Source organism: Sorex araneus, chromosome 5 (assembly GCF_027595985.1).
Source record: "Sorex araneus isolate mSorAra2 chromosome 5, mSorAra2.pri, whole genome shotgun sequence".
Taxonomy (NCBI): Eukaryota; Metazoa; Chordata; class Mammalia; order Eulipotyphla; family Soricidae; genus Sorex; species Sorex araneus.
Genome location: NC_073306.1, coordinates 129,947,336 through 129,954,737, shown reverse-complemented (window position 1 = coordinate 129,954,737; position 7,402 = coordinate 129,947,336). Strand labels below are relative to the sequence as shown.

The following is a 7,402-nucleotide window of genomic DNA, read 5'->3' as shown; positions in this document are numbered from 1 at the left end:
CAGGAGCCCCTCTGAGGGTCTGCAGGACCCCGCAGCCCCCCGCGCCTGGACCCCTCTCCTCCGAAGCCGCCGGGATCCCGGGGAGGCGAGGGCCCCCTCGCTGCGGTGAAATCAGGTAGTGGAGAAGGAGGCGCGGGTCGGGGAGCGAGCGGGTCCCCCTCGTGGGGGCGCTCGGTTCCAGCGGATCTGGGCTCGGAAGGCGAAGGGGGGGGGCACGGTTCCCCCGGCCCCGGGGGTTTCCTGGGACTGGGCCCCCGGGTGGGCGAGGCCCGCCCCGCCCGGCGCGGGGGGCGGGAGGGGGAGGCGCGCGCTCCGGGGCGGGGCGCGCGGGGCTGCGGGGTCCGGCCGGCGGCCGCCTGCGGCTGGGCGCGTCGCTGCGCTCCTGCCCGGGGCCGCTGCATTCTCCGAGTCTCCAGCAGAGGCTGCGGGAGGCGGGCGGGCGGGCGGGGACCGGCCCCGGGTCCACTTCCCCCCGGTCAGACACGCACCTCCCCGGCTGCCGCTCGCAGCCCCGCGCGCCCCCGCGCCGGACTCGCCCGCACGGCCGCGCCGCTCGCCGCGTCCCGAGGCGGCAGGACCGGGGGCAGCCCCGGGCCGCTCCCCGAGGTAAGAGCGCGGGGCGCGGCGGGGCGGGGCGGGAGGGACTTTCCCACGTCCAAACTTTCCCCGGCGTCGGGCCGAGCCGCCTCCCGGCCGCCCCCCACCCGGCCCTCCGCGCGTCCCGGGGCCCCCCCGGCTCCCCGAGGGCTGGCGGCGGCGCGGGGGGCCGAGCCCGGGTGCCCGGGGAGGCTGGGGACGCGTCGCACGGCCTCGGCGGGGGGCAGGGGGGGTCCCTGGGACCCCGGCGTTCCCGCCTCCCCCCCCCCCGCCAAGCCCCTTCTCCCGGGGCTCTGCGCCCCCGGCCCTCCCAGAGGCGGGGTCCGGGCCCGGGAGATTCCGCACGGCTCGAGCGTGTGCGCGCGGGTGTGCGCGCGGGTGTGTGCGTGTGTGTGTGTGCGTGCGTGCGTGTGTGTGCGTGCGTGCGTGTGTGTGTGTGTGTGCGCGCCTGTGTGTGCCTGTGTGTGTGCGTGTGCGCGCGCGTGTGTGCCGGGTCGTGCCGCGTCCGGGGGGCACCCGGAGGCTGAGTCCCGCCGCGGTGACACGCGCGGCTGCGGCCACCACGGGGTGGGGGGGGGTGCGGGGAGCTGACCCGCGGGGTCCCCCGTCGGCCGCCCCGGCGCGACCCCGCTGCCCACGCGCCGTCGGGAGCGCTGGCGGACAGGCGGGGGGGGGGGGGGCTGTGCGCTCCCCCGACCCCTGCCGGTTCCCGGGACTCGGTTCCCCTCCCGGAGTGAGGGCAGGACCCGACGTGCTCATGTCCGAGGGGGCGCCGCTGGGGACGGCCCCCCGGGGGTACGCGTGGAAGGTGTGGGCGCGCCGGGGTGCCGGGGTGCCGGGCGGCCTGTCCTCCGCGCCGTTCTCCCCCTCCCTCCTGTCCGGCACGGTCACACCATGGTTCCACTGGCTCCGGGCGACCCCAGCAGCTAAGCCCGTGTACCCTGAGGTGGCCTATCCCGAGGGGCACCCCCTAGTGGCGGGCAGAGAGGCCGCTGTGTGTGCAACGTGCCTATGGCCCCTCTTGTCTCCCACCCAGGGCTGGGGGGTACCCCGCGCCTTCTCCTGGTTTTTTTCCTGATCCCCCGGCCAGAGGCTGGGGCCGCCAAGTGTCCCCAGTAAGGCTGCGGGCAGTGAGGGGGCCCCTCTGGCCAGTACTCACCCGGGGTTCAGGCTCCAGCCCTCTCCTTCCCCACTGGGCAGCGCCCTCCCAGGTACCAGCCCCCGTGGCACCCCCGGGCTCCTCCCTAACCACCAAGCCCCCCCAAGCTGCCTCCCGCTGCCCTTTGGGAAGGCTTCTTGGCGGCCTTGTTTGGCTTCTGCGCCCAGTGGCAGGCTGATAGCATACCTCTACCTGCCTGCCTCAGTTTCCTTCTGCAGCCGCCTCTGTTCCATCTTCCCCCCGGCACAGACTCGATTTCCTTTCCTGACTTCCTTCCGGAAGGCCTCAGTGGCCCTCTGGGGGCCCCCGCTGGCCATGCTAGGCCCGCTCCACGGAGTGGGGGGGGGGCTGTCCACACTGGACAAGGGGCCCCTCCCCAGTTCTGGGGCATGAGCCCCCCTGGCCCCAGGAAAGCACTGACCGCAGAGGTCAGGCTCACGCGCCATGACACGCTCTCCGGGGGCATCCTGGGGACCCAGGCACCCCCACTTCTCACTAATTCTGTCAGGTGGGGCTGGGGGGGACGCAGAGCAAGAAGAAGCTGAGATGCCACCATCGGAGGGGTGACATTCGGCCCCAGGTACTCTGGCTCGAGAGACCCTCTGGGAGAGTGTCCTGAGAGCACCGGAGGGCACAGCCGGACCCCTGGGGGGCCAAGTGAGCCTGAACCCCTCAATGCCTCTGCAGACTCCGGGTCCAGAATGAGGGGCCTTGAGACAGGACTTCCTGTCCCCCCACCCCAACACCCCTTCTATAGCCGTGACTTTTTCCAAACCTTTTGCAAGTGGGGCGGCTGCCCTCTGCCGGGGTCTTGGGTAGAGACCCCTGGGCCTGTCTCTGCCGAGTTAGCGAAGTTTGGAGGGGTCCGTTTATTTACCACATGGGCTCCGGGACTCGGCCAGTTACATTTCCTCTCTTCTCTCTCTCTCTCTCTCTCTTAGTTTTTCCTTTTCCTTCCATCAGGAAGCTGCATTCGGAAATGCAGCCTCAGGTATTCAGCTAGAGAGAGAGGGAGAGAGAGAGGGAGAACGATTTCTGTTTATATAACTCGGCAGCAGCCAGCCTGGCTGGGCGGGGAGAAGGTGGGAGCCCAGGATGGAGTCAGGTGGTTCCCAGGGAGAAGGAGCCTCCCCCCCAGGGGGTTGGGGGGGGTCTCAGCCATGGAGGAAGGAGGGCTCTCGGTGGTGGGGGTACAAGTCGGGGTGTCACTCCTCTCAGGCTGCGGGGAGAGCCGGGCCTTGGGCCGGGCCCGGGAGAGCGCCCTGGCCCCCGGCTCCTCCAGGTGCCCCCGTTCGGAGCTCTCGGTGTGTCTGGCGGGCACACGGGCCCGGTCCCCGTTCTCGGAGCAGGGCGAGCCCAGCCTCTCCGTCAGGGCAGTGGGCCCAGGCCGGAGTTCCCAGCCTGGCGGGGCTGCCCGGAGGAGGAGGCCCAGCAAACAGGACCTTGGGGGCAGAGAGCTGGGCCCTCTCCTAGCTCCCCTTGTCCTCCCCGCACCCCCCGCCGGGCAGGCGGCCACGGGGCAGAGTCTGTCGGGGTGGATCTGGGTGACTAGGCCCCAGGCCTGGGCCAGCGGGCGGGCGGCCCCGGGAGGGGAAATCTCTCCTTCTGCCCACCAGGTGGCGCCTCGGGGACTAAGGAGATGCACCTGCCTCTCTCCAGCTCCGGTGGGGACACACCTTTCCCGTGGCCAGGGGTCCACCGGCCTGCAAGGGTGCCCCTCCCTGCTCGCCATGTCCCTCCCCGTCCCCTCGGCTGGCCTGAGCCCTGGAGTGGGGCCCACCTGAAGCTGCATCTTGCTGGCCGCGTGACTTGGGGCCAGGGAACTTGGCCTCGCTGAGACTCGGCCGCTGGCCGGGGGAGGTGGCGGGGGAGAGGGCATGCGCCCTGCCGGAGCACTGTGGGAGTGAGTCCGGCAGCCAGTCTGGTGCCCACGGCAGCGTCCCTGCGGCCGAGACCGTGTGAGGTCCTTGCAGGGCGCGGCTGACTCTCTGCCGGCCTTTGGATGTGTCTTTCTGAGGTCTCGTGCACCTGTGCGGGGGGGTTTGGCAGGGGCGGGGGGGGGGCTGATTTAGCACCAGCGGCCCCTGTCTCTGAACCCAGGGTCTCCTGGGCCAGGACCGGGGACACCGGCTCAGGACTCCCGCGGAGCCTGGTCATCCCGGGCCGTCCTTGGTGCCCTGACCTCGCTGGCCCGTGGTGGCAGCTTCCCTCCCGGCCTCACGGCCGTGGATCTGCCCCCTCCCCCCCCCCCCCCACTGCAGTCCCTGCTGCAGCCGGGAGGATCTTTCTGGAATGCAGGTGGGATGGTGTCAGGAGCGTGATTAAAACCCTCCCCTGGCTCCCCGTTGCCTACTGAATTAAGCCCGGATTCTGCACGGCGACAGGCAAGGTCCTTGCGACCCGCCTGTGTCCTCCCTTATCTCTGGCCCAGCCTCCCCGGCCCTGCCGAGGGCCGCCCCTGCCCTTCCCAAACCTCCAGAGCGTTCGGGGCCCTGCCCAGACGGTCCCTGCTCCCGGCCTGCACACACCCGTCTGTCCGTCTGTCCGTCTCACCACCCGTCTGCTCCTTATCGAGCCCCAGATGTGTAGTTCCAGGGTGGACTGGACACAGCTGGGCCTTCCTGTCCGGCCTCGGTGCTGGCTGCTAGCGACGGGCAGTGGGTAGGACCTGGGGTCAGGGGCTGGTCATCCCAGGAAGGGGGTCAGTCACCAGACGGTGCTCTCAAGAGCCAGTGCGGGGGCGGGGGGGCTGGAGAGAAAGTCCAGGGGTTCGAGCCTGTGCTTTGCTTGGGCTCAATCTCTGGCATCTGATATGATTCCTTGAGCACCGTCAAGAGTCATCCCTGAGCACAGAAATGGGAGTAAGCCAGGAGCACCACCAGCTATGCCCACGATCCCCCCAAAGCCCATGCGGGGCCGTGTGGGCTTCCAGGAGGAGGCGGTTATCTAGGGAAGCGTTTCTCAACAGGGCCCCTGAGTGCTCCGAGGGGGCTCCTGGTGAGCTTTGTGTAAGTTGGGGACCACGGCATAAGCCTGGGGACCGGCTGAGCCCTGGAAAAGAGCCACAGGAAGGAACCAGGACAGAAGGAGGCCCCAGTGGGGGGAAGATGAAGAAACACGGCCCTGGGGGTGAAATGACAGAGGGCAGGGGTGAGGCGGGGGGAGAGCAGAGAAATCGGGCTTTGAGACAAGGGTGAGGGGCGCCAGGCCCGGAGGAAGGAGAATTTTGCAGCAGCCACGAGACTGTTTGGCAAAAGGGGGTCCCGTCGCGTTTGCACCCCGGAGTCAGTTACTGGAGACGGGGAAGCGATACTGGCCTGGCTCTGGGGGTTCTGCGGGTGCGGGGGGTTCTGGAGCACTCATTAGAGAGCAGAGCGGAGAATCGCGGGGCGCACTGGGCCGGGAAGCTGGACTCCGAGCTGAGGGTGGCCAGGCATGCGGAGGGGACGTCGGGGGCTGGAGTGCAGTGGACAGGCCGGTTGGTTCTGTGGGGGATGGAAGGTGACTGGGGGGGCAGTGTGGACCATGGGAGGCGTGTGGCTGGGGATGGCGTCTCAGCCAGGAGGGGACCTGGGCTGTGTGAGGGGCGGTCACCCAGGACCAGAGCCTGGGTGAGGGGGCACTGGGATTTCAGAGGAAGCTGCAGCCTGGGGTCCCGGGACCCCCCAGTCATGTCTGTGCTGTCTCCTGTCGGGATCTCGGTCTTCACTGCCCACAGGTACATCTGTTAGCTCCAAGGCTGTCACCCCAGGGGACATTTGTCCCCAGGGGACATTTGGGGACATTTGGCCATGCCTGGCCACATAGCTGGTCATCACAGCTGGTGAGCGGCTGCTGGAGGCAGCTGAGGGAGAGGCCAGGGAGAAGCTGCTGGGCACCCCTCGGTGTGCAACAAAGGCTCTCTGAGCACTGTGGGCCGAGAAGTCCCCGAGGCAGCCTTCTGGGGTCTGACGCCTCCTGCCTCGGCTGATTCCAGGTGGGCTTGGGAGAGGAGCTCCGGCAAGGCGGCCTCAATCTTTGGACCCCACAGTCTTTGCTTTGCTTGTTTTTGTTTGGGGGCCACACCCGGCGATGCTCAGGGCTGCTTGTTCCTGGCTCTGCACTCAGGGAAACTGCTGGTGGGGCTCGGGGGACCCCGGGGGACCCCGGGGATGAGACCCCCCCCCCCCGCCACAGTCACCAGTGAACCTAGTAAGCATGGAGCCCTGGAGAACCCGCATCGGGGCCATCACATGTCTCGTTGGTTTCAGGCACTTCCTCTGGCCCAGGTGCCCCCTGTGATTGTCCCAAACAGGCAAGTCACAGACACGCGAAATGGGAACCTCGACCAGCTGCCAAGGTGAAGATCCCGAGCTTTGGTCGCAGAGGGAGCCAGGTTGGGACCCCGGAGCTGCCGTGCGCAGGCGGCCTGAGCCTCAGTTTCCTCACCTGTAAAGTCGGGAGCCTCCTTCAGCATGGGGGTGGGGTGGGGCAGAGACTGAGGCCTCCAGAGAAGGACTGAGCTCAGCGCTGCCCCCGCCCCCCCCCCCGCCCTCCACGCCTCCCCCCTTCCTCCCCATCCCCCCCTTGGGCTCCGCACGCGAGATCTGGGTGTGTGTGCGTGCGTCTCCGCATCTGAGCGTAAGGCTTTTTATATCGATCCGTGTTTTTCACGAGCCAGAATCCCACCGCCACTTGGCTACCTCTTCAGTGCAACATCCTTCCCGACATATATAGGTTTTTTTAAAAATAAAAATGGCAGCGTGCTTTCTACATATGCCTCGGTAACCTGCTCCCCCGCCCCCGCCTCTAATATATGGCGACTGTCTTGCCATTTCGATAAATACACGTCGGCATCATCATTCTTGGAGAGCCGCGTGCCTCTCCATTGTGCGACGGGGCCATCAGTCATCGCGCCAGCCCCACTCTCGGACGTCTGGGCCGTTTCCAGCCCTTCGCGATTACAAACAATTCCGCGGTGAACACCCTCGTGCACGCGTCCCCGCGCTCTTGTCCGGTGATTTCCTAGGGGACCGCCTGAACGTTTTTGGCAGGACATGTCTGGCCCTGACCTGACCAGACGCCTCAAGCGGCAGTGCCCCCGGGGGGTGCAGCGGGGGGGGGGCACGCGGGGGTCCCCGGGGCGGGGGGAGAGCGTGCCGGCGGCCCAGAACCATTTGGGCTCCTAGCAAGCCCGGTTTCCCTGGGAGCCAAAGGCTGGCTCCACCGTGTCTGTTGTCTCTGGCGTGGGAGGAGTGTGTGTGTGTGTGTGTGTGTGTGTGACGGCAGAGTGACAGGCACCAAGCAGCCGGGGACACAGGGCGGGTGGGCCCAGCAGTCAGGCTGATGGATAGGGCGCCCCGACAGGTGGATCCGGGTCACTGGGTAGACAAGATGATGGGCAGTGACGAGGGGGACAAATTCAGGTGGGCACACGCAGGGCGGAGGCCTCCCGGGGGCATCCCAGGGCACTGCAGGCTGGGATGGAATCTTCTGGAACCTTCTGGAATGGGGCGTTCCTGAGAGGGGCGTCAGGCCCCCAGGCTGGATCTTCTCCCCCATCCGCCCGTGTCGGAGGGCGCTCGGGAGGGGAACGGGCCTCCAGGAGGAGCCTGGTGCCCGACTCCTGATGGGCCGGGGACCTGGGGTCTCTGTCATGGGGGGAGC

General features: G+C 68.2%; 1 protein-coding gene across 1 annotated transcript in view; it reads left to right on the top strand.

Annotated features, from left to right (window-relative positions):
- The first annotated feature begins 331 nt into the window (after nucleotides 1–331).
- Nucleotides 332–7,402, top strand: part of CDH22 (cadherin 22) — a 132,154-nt gene continuing 125,083 nt past the window's right edge. Inside the window, exon 1 of the mRNA XM_055138800.1 lies at nucleotides 332–606. The gene's annotated coding sequence lies outside the window, so the exon portion shown is untranslated. The remainder of the gene's footprint in view (nucleotides 607–7,402) is intronic.